The sequence below is a fragment of the Staurois parvus genome, unplaced genomic scaffold (genome assembly GCF_062004578.1).
Source record: "Staurois parvus isolate SC_StPar_1 unplaced genomic scaffold, SC_StPar_1.0 ptg000058l, whole genome shotgun sequence".
Classification (NCBI taxonomy): domain Eukaryota; kingdom Metazoa; phylum Chordata; class Amphibia; order Anura; family Ranidae; genus Staurois; species Staurois parvus.
This window is the reverse complement of record NW_028317854.1, coordinates 7,166,809-7,185,724: the sequence shown is the minus strand read 5'-3', so window position 1 is coordinate 7,185,724 and position 18,916 is coordinate 7,166,809. Positions and strand designations below refer to the sequence as shown.

General features: G+C 40.4%; 1 protein-coding gene across 2 annotated transcripts in view; it reads right to left on the bottom strand.

Moving 5' to 3' along the window:
* The window catches only part of CALN1 (calneuron 1), a 449,404-nt gene that overhangs the window by 268,945 nt on the left and 161,543 nt on the right, over window positions 1-18,916 (bottom strand). The gene's annotated exons all lie outside the window — the stretch shown is intronic.

Below are 18,916 nucleotides of genomic sequence, written 5' to 3'. Positions count from 1 at the left end.
CGGCTGTTAGGTGAGGGTGGGGTAGGCTTCCCTGAAGAGATGGGTTTTCAGGGTGCGCCTAAAGGTGAGGAGGGTAGGTGACAGTCTGATGGATTGGGGTAGTGAGTTCCAGAGGATGGGGGAAGTCCTAGAGACGTCCTGCAGTCGGGCGTGGGAGGTGGAGACCAGGGAGCTAGAAAGTAGGAGGTCTTGTGAGGAGCGAAGATTACAGGTAGGGTGGTATTTGGGTATCAGGTCGGTGAGGTAGTTTGGGTCAGCGTTATGAATGGCTTTGTATGTCTGTGTTAGTAGTTTGAATTTAATGCATTGAACAATCGGGAGCCAGTGGAGGGAATGACAGAGGGGGGTGGCAGATGCGGAGCAGTTGGTAAGATGGATGAGTCTGGCCGCTGAGTTCAGGATAGACTGAAGTGGGGATAGTCTGTGATGAGGTAGGCCGGTGAGAAGGGAGTTGCAGTAGTCTAGACGTGAGATAATAAGGGAGGGAACGAGAAGTTTAGTAGTGTCTGGGGTTAGGAACGAACGTATTTTGGAGATGTTGCGGAGGTGGAGCCTGCAGGAGTTTGCCAACGATTGGACATGGGGTTGGAAGGACAGGTTTGAGTCTAGAGTGACACCTAGGACTTTGGCTTGTGGGGTGGGACTGATGTTGGCGTTGTTGGTCATGATGGAGAGGGTGGGGGGAGGGGGGCACGGCTGGGGGGAAAATCAGGAGCTCGGTTTTGGAAATGTTCAATTGGAGGAAATGGAGCGACATCCAGTCTGATATGTCGTTCAGTAGGTGGGTGATACGGGTGGAGACTGAAGGGGTGAGGCGAGGGGTGGAGAGGTAAATTTGCGTGTCATCGGCGTAGAGGTGATAGTTGAAGCCGTGGAAATGTATCAGTTTGCCGAGGGAGGAGGTGTACATAGAAAAGAGAAGGGGCCCGAGGACCGAGCCTTGGGGGACCCCAACAGAGAGGGAGAGGCCGCGGAAAGGTCAAGGAGTAAGAGGACTGAGTAGTGGCCATTAGCTTTGGCGGTTAGCAGGTCATTAGTGATTTAGAGTAGGGTGGTTTCGGTGGAGTGTAGGGGATGGAAGCCAGACTGTAGTGGATCGAGGAGGTTGTTGTCACTGAGGTGGGCGCATAGGCGATTGTAGACTAAGTGCTCAAGGAGCTTGGAAGTAAATGGCAGCAGGGAGATGGGTCTAAGGTTGTTCAGGTCAGTGGGGTCCAGGGAGGGTTTTTTGAGTATGGGGGTGATATGCGCGCACTTTAGGGGGGAGGGGAATGCTCCAAAAAATATTTAATTATAAATTCTAACAATACACTTCAATTATTAATAACCAATAGCTCAATTATTAGAACTTGAGCCTAAATTACACAGCTATTACAAATGCCCCCCTTGGGATCCAAGATGGCAGAAAACCACATAAAGCACCAGCAACAGGTGGGGGGGGCTTTTTTGAATGGCAGGTCCGGTGTGAGGAAATTATTAATTATGGTCTAGGGATATTCCAGAAGATTCCAGAAATTCCCATTGGCTGGATTTCTTTACAGCAAACTCCGTTCCTTTTCTCTTAAAGGAGAAGTGCTCTCCAAATATATATATATATGCATAAAATCAATTATAAACCATAAAAAATGTTTGCAAAAACAGTGGCGAAAGTGGCTATAGTCCCATGTAGGTGGGTCCAAAGAGTTGCACACCCTTTTCCATTCACTAGGAGTGAATCTTCCAAGGACATGAGTTTCAAATGACATTGATTGGCTCACCACCAGTGAATGTTTAGAAAAAGTCTCACTTCCTGCGTTATAAATATGTCTATGTATGTTTAATAATTTACAGATGTGGAAGGTAATAGTGAAGCACAATAAAGTAAGCCTGTGTTCGCTTCAAGTATCCATTTAATCACAAAATAATTCTTCTTCACGTGACTTGTGATTTTAGTTCATTTCACAGCATTTCACCTCATTTGATATTTTGGTGAATAGTCCCCATATCATGTATAATCATCTGACCACAGGCAGCATCTTATAGATGATAATAGTAAATAGCTTTTTTGTGTAATCTCATTTCCTTTGTAGAAGGTGGGGTGATTTCCTTATCTAACACCAGCTTCAGAACAACAGTATTCCTTTGTGGGAGTGAGTTTAAATTCAAGCCATGGGCTTTTTTTCCATCAATATTCAAGTCAGATGAATTCTTAAAGCTTATCCTTAACTATATATTTGTACTGTCAACTTCCTTTGCCTATTGAGTAGGCACTTTATTGAGCTAAAATATATCTTATCTTCCTACTGTGGTAGATAATTTATATCTAAAAAGAAAATATGCTGCATTACTTTCCATTCTAAAATGTTCAACATTGTCTGCCAATTACAAACAAAGTTGCTTGCATTTGCTATAAATATCTCCAGCGAAAACTTTGCTTTGCTTCATTACACATTTGGCAACCAGCTTAGTTCACATATCACAGAATGTCACAGCATGTCAGAGGGTAAAATCATTTCTTATCCATGGAAAGAGGTATAATATTGATCTATTTGATCTATAAGCAAAATAAGTCAAATGCTGTAATACTGGAAATGCCATTTGTATGTCATAAAATGCTGCAGAGACATTTGTTTATCACACTCAGAAACATTTCCTATACTGAACTAAAATACCCTCTTTGTATCTAGTATGTAAGCTTCTTAATCACACCTGACAACTTTTGAGATGACCTAAGCCTAAGTTTTTCCCTAGGGAGTAGGGAACGCACTGCAGTAAATTGGGGTGGCAAAATGTGGGTATTTACAGGGCGTGTTAAATAGTACAGGGCTGTTGTGTTGGGTTTATTACAGTAGTACACAAGACTATTTATTTATTACAGTAGTACACAAGACTATTTAAAGTTGTAGTAAACTGCATATTAAAATAAAAAATAATCCCCTGCAAGGTACTATCATAATGTGTTTGTGTGTACTAGCACATTATGAAGGACTTACCTTAAAACTAAGCCCTCCAGTGGCGTGCTGTGACCGGGCTTCCATCTTCACCCCGTCTTCCTTAAGGGTTCACGAGCTCCGGTCATCCGACTGGCCGAGCTGCAATGATGTCACTTCCGTGCATGTGCGCGGGAGTCCCGGGCCATGGCACAGTGCTCTAAAGGAACAGCACAAGTATGCAGTTCCTTCAGAACGCATGCGCCAGCTCTCAAAAAGAGTGAAAATCTCCTAAATGGTGCATGTTTAGGAGTATTCATTTTACCTACAGGTAAGCTTTATTATAAGCCTAACTGTAGGTAAAAGTATAAAAAATGAGGTTACTACCACTTCAATCCATATTATTTTTTTAAATCAGATAATTTTTATTAGAAAACCTACAAGTTTCCATTTTCAAATTAACAGTTCTTGTCTAAAAACACGTACAAAATTTAAAAAAATCAAAAACAATTAGAAAAATCACAGAAAAAGAACATAGAAGGACAACAGCCAAAACCTTATCTATGGACAATTCACACACAAGGACGTCATGCAGGACTGTACCATAAGAGTATATAATGTGCTGACTATGTGTTTACCTGCGCAATCATGTCATGTTGTGATATTAATAGCATTGAACCTTATAGACAAACATGAAAAGAAAAAAAAATTAAAAGGAGTTTTAATCAACTACTTAACTTGCTCATATGCGACACTCAGCACCATTTGGAGTTGGAAAGAATATTAGCCGTTAGAGGACGTTGTGACATAGTGCAAATACCTCAGCCAAAAGTGGGAGGGAATCATGGGTAGCTTGTTCTTGACAATGTGAACACTTCTAACAAGGGGATTTCTCAGTTAAAAGTAAATTGAATTTCATGCCAGATGAGAGGGCAATCCACCGCTCAAGAGCCTATCCTTCACTAGGTAAAATGGCGCCAGATCTGGAGTACCCAGCCAGGCATCCTATAGTTTCATAGATTTGCCAGCATCCCCCCTGTTTTAGCAAACTAGTTTTTCTCGGTGTAGCATATCATTGACTGCTTTAATCCAACAAGCCATAGATGGGGGGGGGGGGGGGGGGTCAGAGATACCCATTCTTGTGCTATGAGCTTCCTAGCCATAAATAAAAGACGAGTTATAGCTGTATATGTGAGAGGTTCGACAGTCGCCTCATCTAACCACCCCAGCAGTTAAGGTTTAGGATCTACAGGGAGAGCGGGAGTGAAGATGCTTCCAGACATTCCACCAAATTATCTATGGACACAATCCCTAGAAGAAGCAAGCTGACCGGGTTTGGGTGTGTATTGTCCTGCCAGGTTGTAAAGTGTTGAAGCTGGGCCGCAATATAATAAAGAAAAGGGTTGGGAACTGCAAGACCTCCCATATCCTTAGCTTCCTATAGAGTTTCTAGTTTAATCCAAGGTGTGTGCATCCACCAGATTAAGGAGCGAAACACAGTATCAAATCTCTTAAAGATCCATATAGGAATCCAAACAGGGGCATTGTGCAGGATATAGAGTAATTGAGGGGCCCATATCATTTTGATTAGGTTACACCTCCCTACCACGGAAAGAGGGAGTTTAGTCCAACTAGTTGTTTTTTGTTGGAATTTTTTAATTAACGGAAGTTAGTTTAGGTCTGTATATTTCGATAGAGTGGAGTGAATGATGTTACCCAGATATTTAAAGGAGTCCACTATTTCAATCTGTGCAGCCTCAGGTGGTATGGGATGCGTAAGGGTGTCCAGTGGGAGAAGGGTGGGTTAATCCCAATGTATTGAGAATCCGGACAAGGAGCCAAATTCAGTGCTTAATATCATTAGGTGTGTCAACAAGGAAGATGTATCACCCAAAACCAAAATGCTGTCATTGGCATATAACGCTACTTTCTCCATCTGTTCTCCTCTACAAAAACCCACAATACCTGGTTCTTCTCTAATGGCACCTGCTAGAGGTTCTATCACTAAAGCGTATAACAGCGGGGAGAGAGGACAGCCCAGCCATGTCTAGGGCCAATCACTTGCATGTGATAACTGCATGAGTGATTAAATGCAAGTGTTTGGGATTAGCTGTGTGAGCCAACAGCACTCCCATTGCTTTCAATAGGGCCACCTCCCACAGTTATTCTCCCCTTTGAAATTCATAGGCAGAGTGCATTCGGAGGTGTGAATGCAAGCCTGGGTTCACACATATGCAGTGTGGTATATCGCATGTGATTTGCACAGGAACTGCACTGCATTCCTGTGCAAATCATATGCGAATTGTGAGTAGTGCGATTGGAGCCATACATTTTTTATGGCTCCAATCGCACCGCACCTGCACCAAAAAGGTGCCAACCCTTTTTTTGGTCCACACTAGAATCAGATCGCATGGGTATTCACACCCATGCAATGCAATTCTGCACATCGTACGTTTTGCGGACTGATTTCAGAGTGTTGTTAACGTAACACACATACTCACAGCGGTTCGCATGAACGGGGTGTAATTGTGATGCGGTGCAGAATTTGCACAGAAAACGCTATGAATTCAGCACCGCATCAGTGTGAACCCAGGCTTAAGCTCTCAGATGAATTACATGTATATGTAAACTCAATCACAAAAATCTAAATATCTCAAAACATTCAGCTTACATTAAAATACTACCTGGTGAAACTGGCATTAATTGTTTTTCTAGGCACTTCCTATTATAAGGTGACAATGCCCTGTGTCTCTCCATTGTTCTTTGTGTTCTTACTCACAGGCTTCCAGAAGAGACTACAAGTGGTTGTTTCAAAACACTTTTGCAGGCATGCTCTACTGTTATAAATAATTAATAAATGGTTGGGTGAATTCACCAAATATTCCAAGTGCCTTACCCTACACTGTAGGTGGGTGCTACTATATGCAATCAAACTTAATCAAATAAAAGCCAAACAGCACATGGCAAACACTGCACCAACTTAGGCTAATTGGTACAAAATAATAAAAAATATTTTATTGAATTGTATCAAACATGTACATATTACACTGGTCTAAATAGACCTGATGGACAGACTTTGAGCTGAACCCAGGGGCGGACTGACCATTTGGAAACTCGGGCACTGCCCGAGGGCCCGGGGTCAGTAGGGGACCCCATGAGATGCCCCTGGTACCTTTTTCATAGGCTTTTTTGAGTTTGGGCAAGGACACAGGGGCCCCATGATCCCCTATTGCCCAGGGGCCCCATGAGTTGTCAATCCGCCCCTGGCTGAGCCCCTAACACTCCCTCTGAACTTCCCCCATATAAAATCACCATTTGGCCCTCCAACAAATACCCAATCAAAACAGCCAATGTATAATGACATATAAATGGTTTATAGCTCAGCTATTCCTATAGTTTATCGGTATATATGTGAACTTTTGAATAATATTGTCTCAAATGGAACTGTATAGGCAAAAGTCAGTGCTGATAAATTGCATGTAGGTGTGGCCCCTTTTACATGGACATTCAGTCTAGATCCATCTGTCAGTTTTTCAGACGAATCCAGACTGAACCACAATGTATGGGTGGGCAGATGTAAATGGTTGATCATCAGTTTACATCGGTCTACCATATAAACTGAACTGAACCGAAGATTAATGTGCAAACTGATGTAAGCTGGATTGTTTTTTTTTCTTTGAAAAAACATGACTGAAAGGATGATGTCCATCTGAAACAGGCCTAAGACATGAAAGGTGTGCACCACCAGTGCTAAATGGCTAATTTCCATTATGAGGATGCAGTGGTAGAGGTCTAATACATTTATGCTGAACATCAGCGGTGCATGTCATCCACTGCTCACATAACCCCATGGAGGGGTGACGCTTGAGAGAGACTGCTTTGGAGTGCTTCTCAGGTTGACCGGACTGTAGCCAAGTTCATGATTCCACTTGGCCTGGTTATTTCTCCCTCTGCTTCATTGCACTTTTAGACTGCAACATAAGTGTCTGAGCTAGCAAACATTTGGTGATTTAGCAATACATGCAAGATTATACTTGATCACTAAAATATCCCTAGCCATGGCTGGCGGAATCAAAAATCTCTATGGTTTATTATATCAAAACATAACCCAGACTAGTCTATTTTCCTTTTATTGTGCAGGAGCAATTCAGATGACCAGCCTCTATACAGGTTTTCCTTCAGTTGCTTTTTTATTGTAGCCAGTTGTAGATTTGCTACATAATGTGCTGATCTTTTTCAAATATGTGAGTTTAACTGTTTGTTAAAATTTTGTTATTTGACTCACACTTGTAAAGTTGTTACACTTATTTTATACAACCCCCCCACCCCCCCAAAAAAAACCTACAATTTGTTTACAAACCTCAACTCAATGCAGTGACATATCGAATGTGAGGTCTCCTTGGTGATGCACAGCCTCTTTTAAAAATCTTCTCTGTCACTCTCCACCCAATCCTCTAGACTACAAATTCTCCAATTCTCCATAGGATTGAATGAAGATTTCATAGTTTATGCTCAACCACAGCGGTGAAATGAGACTAAAACCAGAAGAAGAATGCGGGGTAGGAGAGTTAACAAAATAATTGAAACCACACTAAAAATGCAGTTATGCTTATTTTTATAGCAGAGAATATGACATTCAACTAGCATTCTGTGACTCTTCCAGGTTCAAGTATTGTAAAGGACAGACATTAATTCTCCACTTGAGAATGTTCGAGGAAAGTAACATTCACCACTTTGTAAATAAATATAGAGTATTTAGCTTACTTGGTTTTATTTTCCTAATTCTGAAAATATTTGTAATAATGTATCTTTCCACCGGTCCTCCTCTATGTGAAATGTACTTCCAAGCTTCCATCTTGATAGTTGTTGTAAGGATTTATGTTTGTCTATTAGGAAGAGTGTCACTGAACCAGGCAGTAGAATACACTTGCAAAGGAACACATCAGGACTTCAGAAAAGTGCTGTTACAGCATGCTAAGCAGCATAAACATTGCAGTGACCCTAAATTAATCCTGCAATACAGTTTTCCTAACATCACAGTTTGCCGTATGCCTGATAGTTAACATATCAAGTAGTGATTCAATTTTTATAGTATATAGTGAGCAGTGAAGGATGAGCATAAAGAACACTTGCTTTGTGTGGTATAGTAATGTTAAGCTTTGCTGTGGTTTAGTAAGCCTGTAAAGAAAAAAATAAAGGTGCGGTCATTGCACATCTTAGTTACTTATTTTCACTCTGTGGTGTTGACCACCTATCAATTCAGCATATATCAATATCTACACACTCGCATGCCACATCCGTATACAGTGATACCTCAGTTCATGAACGCTTCTGTTCACAAACAACACGATTCGCGAACGGAAGAGTTCACAAAAATTTGCTTCGGTTTGCGAACTCTTCTTCAGTTGACGAACACGAGTCATGGCCATATTCCCTGCTCTGACACGTGACTTCCTGTAGGCAAGATCATAGTCACAGACACAAAGTGTACCGTGAAGACACTTACAGTACTGAGAAGCTTTTTAGTGTGCTTTTTAGCACATACTGTACAGTACTGTACTTTAAATCCCTGTGCACACTTGCTGTAAAGCTTTTTAGCACATACTGTACTGGACATCCAGTATGGCTCTAAAGAAAATTCAGAGCAAGCATGGTGGTAAGAAGAAAGTGCGGAGCTGTAATGAAGGTGACAAGAATGTGCAGAGCAGGCATGGTGGTAAAAAGAAAGCGCAGAGCTGTAATGAAGGTGACAAGAATGTGCGTTGCAAGCATGGTGGTAAAAAGAAAGCGCAGAGCGGTAATGAAGGTGACAAGAATGTGCGGAGCGAGCATGGTGGTAAAAAGAAAGTGCAGAGCGGTAATGAAGGTGACCAGAGTATGCAGAGTGGAAATGAAGGTAACAAGATTGTGTAGAGCAAGCATGGTGGTAAAAAGAATGTACAGAGCAGTAATGAAGGTGACAAGAACATGCAGAGTGGTAATGAAGGTGACAAGAATGCACAGAGCAAGCATGGTGGTAAAAAGAATGTACAAAGATGTAATGAAGGTGACAAGAACATGCAGAGTGGTAATGAAGGTGACAAGAATGTGCAGAGCAAGCATGGTGGTAAAAAGAAAGTGCAGAGTGGTAATGAAGGTGACCAGAGCATGCAGAGTGGTAATGAAGGTGACATGAAAGTGTAGAGCAAGCATGGTGGTAAAAAGAATGTGCAGAGCTGTAATGAAGGTGACAAAAACATGCAGAGTGGTAATGAAGGTGACAAGGACATACAGAGCAGTAATGAATGTGACAAGGACATGCAGAGTGGTAATGAAGGTGACAAGAATGTGCAGAGCAAGCATGGTGGTAAAAAGAAAGTGGAGCCATAAGGAAGGTGACAAGAATGTGTAGAGCAAGCATGGTGGTAAACAAAAATTGCAGAGCAAGAATGGCAAGAATGAGGTTGTAAAGAAAATAACCATTGAATTGAAGAAGGAAATTGTAGAAAAGCATGACCATGGTATTCGTGCGACTGATCTGGCCTCAGAGTACAAGATGGCGAAGTCGACAATCTCTACTATTTTAACCTCCCTGGCGGTATTCCTGAGTGTAGCTCGGGGTTAACTTTCAGTACCAAAAGCGGTAACCCCGAGCTACACTCGGGATTACCCTGCAGCGTTGCTCAGGGATTCCCTCTTGCACTTACCTTGTCCTTTGCTCCCGCGATATCTCCCCTGCAGTGTCCCCAGCCATCTCCTCCGGCCGATGCCGGCATCCGTCTTCCGGGTTCCCTGCAACCGTCGGGACGTACGGGACATATGGGGGACGTAACCGGCAGGAAATTCAAAAATTTTAAAAGTGGCATTCACTCAATACATTAAAATCACATAGTATAACATTACTGTATCAAACCATTTCACATACATATTGTCCTGTGCTCTGCCTGTGTTTTTAGTGTTCTTTCTGCCTGGAAACTGAGAAAAGTCCATGGCGTCCAAAAAGCGTCCCTTAGGTAAAATCGGTTTTAGACCGGCTAGAGAACAGCGATAGTAAATCAGAACCACTTGCAGAATTGAGTGATAATGATTTGTGGGGAAATTTGTCATCAGACATTGAAAACGATTTTGCGACTGAGCTCAGTGATGTGCGAACTTGGCGCTCTATTTCACATTTCAGTGTTTTTGGTTTGATTACATTAATGAATTAAATGTATTCTTATTATATTATTTTTTATGATTATTTATTATAATTTATGATTTCATGTTTCAAATTTTATTCTACCCGGGATGTTTACTAGACTCTTGTTTGGACAGATTTCAGTGAGTTGTTCCTAAGAATTACAGGCCTACAATAAAAAAAACTACATATTTCCATGCAAAAAAATGTACCGCTTTGAGCACAGAAATATTAACATAATCTGATCTCTAGGGAGGTTAAAGAAGAAAGCTGCCATCAAAGGAGCTGATGTGGCAAAAGGAGTAACAATGTTAACCAAGCAGAGGATGCAAGTGCTGGAAGAGGTGGAAAAACTTTTGTTAGTGTGGTTGAATGAGAAACAGCTGACAGGTGATAGTGTTAGTGAAGCTATGATCTGTGAAAAAGCCAGAAAATTGCACAGTAATTTACTGCCAAAAAAATCCCTTTACAAGCGCAGCAAGTGAAGAATTTAAAGCCAGCAAAGGGTGGTTTGAAAAATTCTGCAAGAGAAGTGGCATCCACAGTGTGACAAGACATGGTGAGGCTTCCAGTTCTGACAAGGCCGCTGCAGAAGCCTACAAGGAAGAATTTATGGAATTCATGAAGGCAGAAGGATACACCACTCAACAAGTGTTCAACTGTGATGAAACAGGGCTCTTCTGGATAAAGATTCCGAACAGAACCTATATCACAGAAGAGAAAAAGGCATTGGCGGGGCATAAGCACATGAAGGAAATCTCCCCAATGACCTTATGGAGGGGGACTCTCCCTCCGAACAATAACCGCCTCCCATCCGCCTTCCTGATCTCCACGCCAGAAGTCATCTCAAGTAAGGTTAGTGTTCTCTCTCTTCATACTGTACTATACTGTACTTTGCTTCATAATGTTGTGGTTCAAAAACAAAAATAAAAAGTTTAGAACGGATTAACCTTATTTACATTGAACCTTATGGAAAAATTTGATTCGGTTCGTGACCAAATTCAGTTCACAACCATGTTCATAGGGGTCAGAACGAATTAACCTGATTTACATTGAACCCTATGGGAAAATTTGCCCTGGTTTGCAACCAGAGGCATGGAACGAAATAAGTTCATGAACGGAGGTATCACTGTACTCAAATCAACCACAAAAATATCAATACTGATCAAACTTTACAGGCACAAAGAGAAACTCAAATATTCACATATTTTATTACAAAAATATTCATAAACACATTCAGACCTACAACAGGTCATAAAAACAAATACAGTATTGACAAATAATAGTAAGAACAAAAACCACCAAAATTTATGAAGAAATTTGATTTAAAAAAATATTTATTGGATATCTTTCGTAGTAGAAAATAAAAAAATATTGTTTTTTTTTCAAACTTGTTGGAAAAAACGCAAAGGTGATCAGATACCACAAAAAAAGAAAAGTTTATTTGTGGGGGAAAAAGTCATAAATTTAATTTATGTACAGTGTTGCATAACCACGCAATTGTCAGTTAAAGCAACAAAGCGGTATCGTAAAAAAATGGCCCATTCAGGAAGGTGGTTAAATCTTCTAGAGAGCAAGTGGTTAAAATAAAATATAAGTGGTAACTGAAGTATATATATCTGACTGACATGCAGAGGACCCCCTGGGTGGGCAACAGGATAGCAAGAAGGAACAGGCCAAGGAACGATCAAACACGAATATTAAAACCCACTATAATGCAGAATAGAGGAGCCCCCATCCCATCATAAAGTGGGCTCCCCATCCCCTTTTGTCACTCAGTAAGATCCCAAAGAGGATTTTCTGTAAAACTTCTGGGGCTTATGAACAAACATTTCCATCTATGTTATTACAGCAACTTTACAACGTAGTACAGTATATTTGCAGGAAACATCCCATGTGTGGCTCCATTACCCTTGGAGGCTTTAAAAGCAAGATCCCACCAGGTAGCTGGCCTCACACAGCAGACTTCCTGTTAAATTTGAGTTCACCAGCAAAGCATATTGGGACACCCCAGAAAAGTTCCCAGTTTTTCCTGTTGGACTTCAGAATACCTATTAATTTCATGATATAAGAGGAATGGACAGCACAGTGGCTATGTGGTTAGCACGTCCACCTAGCAGCACTAGGCTCGTGGTTTGAATCCCAGCCACCATTACCTGCCTGAAGTTTGCATGTTCTTCATCTGCCTGTATGGCATTCCTCCAGGTACTCTGGCTTCCTCCCACATTCCAAAGACATGCTGGTAGGTTATTTGGCTCATGTCTAAATTGGCCCTAGTATGAATGTGAGTTAGGGACTTTAGATTGCAAACTCCTTGAGGGTTAGAAGCTGTGAATGTACAATATATATGTGCAGCACTGCATATATTGATGGCGCTGTATAAGTACCTGAAATAAATAATGTGTTATGTAGACTAGTACCAGGAAGGAGTGACAACACTTGCTGGAATTTCAGTGCAGCAAAAGTAGCATTGTCAGCACACAAGAAGTTAGGAGCACACTGAATTTACAACAGCATTCTGAAGAGAGGAAACCGAGAAATGTGCATTTATTTCAGAGATGTACTATATATTTTTTTTATACTTGAAATATAAAGCTTTAGACCTATATGCTTTAATTTTGACCAACACAATTATTTCTAAATCTAGCTCTGCAGAGCAAATATTAAGATTCATGCAGCATGCCTCACAGGCAGACATTAATGTCTGTCTGTGAAAATTGTGAAGATTTTTTTATATAAAAGGACAGATTGGGATTGCATGCCATGTTGATGAAGAACCATCATTCTACCTCCGATTAACTGAGCACTTGGATCAATTCTCAGAACAGATTGGCTGAATGACACATTTCATGAAAATTCCAAGTGATAATTAAATTTAATCAAACTCTGATATAATTCCTTGGGTGTCAATACAGGGAAACAGTAATGGAATTCCCATGCTATGCATGAGTTGCAGTCCAATAAATACTGTTGATTCTTTATTACAACGGTTTCCAGCTTAAAGTGTTACTAAACCCACAACAGTAAAATCAGTCTGTATATGCAGTAAAGTATGCTTGTTATACTCACTGTGGAACCTAAGGGGTTAATCCTCTGCATTGTGTAAAAAGGATGTTTGATCCTGTCTTCTCTGATCCTCCTCTTCTTCAAATGTCCAAATCTTATCTCCTGATAAGGCAGACTGAAACCGTAGGCATTCTGCACGTGCTCAATTTGGTGTGTATTGCTATAGAGGTTATTTTTTTTCTTGGAAGAGTGCATGTGATCAGCACAGGGCCAATCAGCACTCTCCAGACAGAGGTCAGGAGTTTTGCAGAAACCCCTGACCTCTATCTGAAAACTCCTCCTACAAGCTTTAGCTAGTGCCGGGCTAAACACTGATAGAAGCCGCAAGACTGCTCTAACTGCTGATGAAAAAATGCACATGCAGAAGTTTATATTTACTAAAATAATGCATTTCTGTGCACTGTAGGAGACCAGATAGAGTGAATACAGGGAACTGGGGTTAGTAACAATTTAAAGTAAACCCTCTTTAGAAATACAAGAGACACGATTGCCTTCTGAAAATTCAGATTGCCTGTTTTTATGTTGGAAATCAGGCTTCAATATAATCTCTTAGTAACTAAGAACAAGTACTATAGATTAGGAACATCAGAGAAGAGTCAGAAGTCCTCTTTGCAATCTTGTTTCGGGTCAGCGACCTGGTGTTACACAAAAGCAGTATCATACTCCATTTTCCTCCCGGGACATGTTTCCTTTAAAAGTGATGAAACAGACAATTAAAACTATGTATATGTGAATGTAATTACCTATTTAATCTATTCAGTCAGTATTGTGATGTACACACTACTGCCACACTGAACAGCCTGGCAGATGATTCAGCTGTTACAGCATATAATAACAGGCATGAGATCCATCTTCCATGCTGATCCGCTTTTTGTTGCATGTGCATCCACCTCAGAGCTGCATGCAGGCAGCCCATAGAAGTGGGTGCAGATGCAATGTCTGCATGGGCACAGATGCATGTACAAATTTTACATGCTTCCAAAAAGGCAGACTTGTGGAAAACTGTAATGAATTGCATTATGAAAGTTTGAACCACCATGCATAAAACAATTATGCAATTCCCTGGCAAACGCTGGGTGCTGGCGGGGAATCTCCATCTGGGACCTGGTAACTGACATCCCTAGTCGCCAATGGCGGCGTGGGTAGAACAGCGGGTGCGAGCGCTCACAACCCAGAAATGCAAATCACGTGTATATATATATTTGTGTTTGATTTGCATTTCATGCATGTAACTGGTAGCAGTTGGAGCCCAGGCCAATTAAAAAGGACTATAGACTGGTGTAGCAATAGTAAGCAGACTTCATCTCATCATAGCGGATTGGTGGATATAGTGTTCTTTAACCTCCCTGGCGGTATGATTATTTCAGATTTTTGGCGCTGAAAGCAGTACTATTTTTTTGCATGGAAATATGTATTGTTTTATTGTAGGCCTGTAATTTTTAGGAATAACTCACTGAAATCTGTCCGAACAAGAGTCTAGTAAACATCCCGGGTATGATAAAATTTGAAACACAAAATCATAAATTATAATTTAATAAATAATCATAAAAATAATATAACAATAATAAATTTAATTCAATAATATAATCAAACCAAAAACACTGAAATTTGAAATATAGCGCCAAGTTCGCACATCACTGAGCAAAGCCGCAAAATCGTTTTCAGTGACGAATTTCCCCACGAATCATTATCACTCAATTCTGCAAGTGGTTCTGATTTACTATCGCTGTTTTCTAGCTGATTTAAAACCGCTTTTGACCTAAAGGGACGCTTTTTGGAGGCCATGGACGTTTCTCAGTTTCCAGGCAGAAAGAACAGTAAAAATGCAGGCAGGGCACAGGACAAAGCACTAGGGACAAAATGTATGTGAAATGGTTTGATATAGTAATGTTATACTATGTGATGATGATGATGTGCCCTGATGATCGGTGCTGTTCCGTCCTCTGCCAATTGCCGGTTATCAGCAGTACTTTCCTCACGCTGTGACAGCGTGAGGAAAGGGCAGCCGATCACCGGAAACTGTATTTACAGGTGATCTGCTGTGTCATTGAACATGGCTGATCACGTGGTAAGAGGCTGCTGTGATTGGCCTTTTACTACATCACGAGATCAGCTGTGTTCGTAGGACACAGCGATCACGGAGATCGCCGGGTGCGCGCAAGAGGGCGCGTTCTGGGAGGACGTCATATGATGCCCTCCCAGAACTGGCCGGGCACAGTGAAGCCGTCATTCAGCTATCTGTGGTCAGCAAGTGGTTAAAAAGCACTGACACTGTACTAATGACACTGGGCGGGAAGGGGTTAACATATGGGGAGATCAAAGGGTTAACTATGTGCTGTTTTACATTATGTGCTGTGTGCGTTTTACTAGGGAGAAATTCTGCTTTGTATTTCTCTGTTGTGCAGAGAAATACAAAGCAGCATGTTCTTGCTGAAGATGAAGAGGGCACTGACTCGAGACATACATACATATTTTAATTAAATAATGGAATCATGTACTGTAAAATAATTAAAATGAAAAAAATAAGCATTGGATTATCTGGAGTGGATTTATGTACAGTATAATAAGTTTATATGTTTGTGGAACAACAGTTAAATGTATTTTCATCATTCTTATGATATGCATAAATACATGATATTAATAAATATTGTTGTGATTTGGTACCTCAAAAGTCCCATAGTTTTTCTTTCTTAGGGTTTCTTTATGCATACTCAATTTTGGATGTGGTACCTTTAATAACATTACACATTTTGCCCCCCTTTTTTTTCTTGTTTTTGAATGTTTCATACAGCTCTGTGTTATGAAATCTAGGTTTGCAAGTGCACACAAAGAAAGGTCATTGTAATCAAAACTCAAATATGCTTGTCATTGTGGACCGGAAACATAGTTAATCAGAATCACACAAAATTCTCAGGTACAATAAACATGCTATTATTCAAAAAACTTTGTAAACCATCAGCTGCAAGGTTAATCGTATTAAGGGCAGTTTGCTTTGATAATTCATAAATATGGCTTTCACACTGAGATATAAGTGTAAACTGTGAGATTGTTTGCTTTGAATGTTTACCAAAGCTTAAAGTTATTCTGCTACAAAAATGCTTCTTTCATACTATGTGTGTAAATAACCTTTTGGAAGTTTTCATGTTTAATGTCCCAGAATATTAATTCACAGTGAAATATTTTTTTTATATGCTGATAAACAGAAATAGACTCTTTGATGTCAAAATGAAAACAAACCTCAGCAAAGTGATTTAAATAAGTATAATGACCAAAAACAAAATAACAGATTGCATTAGGAAGCACCCTAGGTGCATACGGGTGAAGGTCCCCAAAATGTATTTTCGGGAGCCAAAACCAGAGCGCACCCATATGTCATGTTGGGACACAGCAACTCTCTGTGCATCCTCATGTCCCAATAGGAAACAATGGGACACCAGCACTGCAATGCACATGACACCTGTGCATTCCTATGCTGGGAAAAGACGGTCATGCAGATAATCATGCCATGTGAATGGGATCTAAAGCATTGCTAGTGCAGACAATTCTTTTCCAAAGTTACATAGTTGGTTAACTAAATCACCTGCATGTAGATAAGGGGTTTCATATCACTGTAATGTAAAAAGACATATATCCAGAGGATAACTTGTCAGTTGTCATGTGTCAGTATGATGGCACAATCTACATCATAAAAACAAACAAAAACTCCAAGCAGCTCTACCAAAATGGTGTTTAAAAGGCACAAGTCAGGGGACAAATACAATAACATTTTGAAATCACTGTATAACCCTTGAAGCACATCAATTTTCAAGAACTGAAAAGAATATGGCAGAGTTGTAAAATCTGCAATGAAGATGCCATCCACCAAAAGTGAATGACTATGCAAGAAGGTCACTTCTGAATACTGATTAGACCATTTTGAGAAAGGCAAAAGAAATCCTCTATTAACAAACTCATATGACATCTCACTTATAGTTTACCAAAAGACATATGGGAGACTTTGTATAAAAATGTGTTGCACTGTTGGAAAACTATGTATTTTATATAACACCCCTAAAATCAAATGAAGTGCTAAATACAAATATTATCAAAAGTGTTAGATTACTAACAATTCAAACATGACATGAAAGTGCCAAAACAAACAAAATTCATAACAATGTTAAAATACATAAAAGTAAATAATATATAATATATCAAAGTGAAAGTCCAATCTCCCAACTGTGTAAAACAATCCGTGATCAATTCATGTAGCTGATCGCCAAAATAAAGTGACTAATACTTCAAATCTTCACCTTCATGCATGTCACCCACATAAACAAAGGCCTCTTACCAGAACCAGAGACCTTACAAACAAGGTCTAACAGAGCTAAATGAAAAAACCCAATTCAGAATGGATGCACCAACAGCTCGTGCGTCCAATGGCACTCAATCCAGTGGGTTGGATACAGAGAGGAATTTGAACCCCTTTCAGTTCTTATTGCTAATAAAGAGCTAAAAAGGTTTAAACTGTGAAAATATGCCAACTCACTAAGTCGACGATCCCTGAAGCATATGTAATAATACAAAAGAAAAAAGGTGACTAAAGTGTCAAAGGGAAGCTGTTTCACAGGACACCGGTGGTGTATAAAAAAAAAAAATACTAAGTTACATTAAGTAAACACAAAATATCTTTAAAATGTCAAATATTAAATTAAAATAGCATCAAAAATCACACACATATATACAGTTGTGACCAAAATTATTCAACCCCCAATGCTGTAAAGGGGTTTAGGGACTATAGTGTACATTTGGAATTGTATTCAGAATCAAATCCTACAAGGACGTTGTAACTACCCAAATGCAACTAAAATGACATCAATTGTTTATGTAATACAGTAGTAAATGGTTCTTATGTGGTTTCTTCATTGCCACAATTATTCAACCCCTTAAAGACTACCACTCTGAAGAACAGAGGTTCATACAGGTGCTTTCCATCAGGTATTGAAAACACCTGTGGATGTCACCGAGCAGCAATCAAGCATAATAAGCACCAATTAGGCAGCTTTAAAATGACTGTGATACTCAGCTCCTTCTAGACATTTACTGGTGTGGTTACAAACATGGTGAAGGCAAGAGAATGGTCCAGGAAGACAAGAGAAGAGGTGATTTCTCTTCACAGGAAGGGCAATGGCTATAAGAAGATTGCAAAGATGTTAAACATACCAAGAGACACCTTAGGAAGCATCATTCGCAAATTCAAGGCAAAGGGCACTGTTGAAACGCTACCTGGTCGTGGCAGAAAGAAGATGCTGACTTCGACTGCTGTGCGCTACCTGAAGCGTAGAGTGGAGAGAAGTCCCCGTGTGACTGCTGAGGAACTGAGAAAAGATTTGTCAGATGTGGGTACAGAAGTTTCAGCCCAGACAATAAGACGCACACTGCGTAATGAAGGCCTCCGTGCCAGAACTCCCAGGCGTACCCCCTTGCTGTCTCCAAAGAATAAGAAGAGTCGACTGCAGTATGCCAAAAGCCATGTGGACAAACCACAAAAGTTGTGGGATAGTGTTCTGTGGACTGATGAAACAAAATTAGAACTGTTTGGGCCCATGGATCAACGCTATGTTTGGAGGAGGAAGAACAAGGCCTATGATGAAAAGAACACCTTGCCTACTGTGAAGCATGGTGGAGGGTCAATCATGCTTTGGGGCTGTTTTGCTTCTGCAGGTACAGGGAAGCTTCAGCGTGTGCAAGGTACCATGAATTCTCTTCAGTACCAGGAGATATTGGATGGAAACGTGATGCAGTCCGT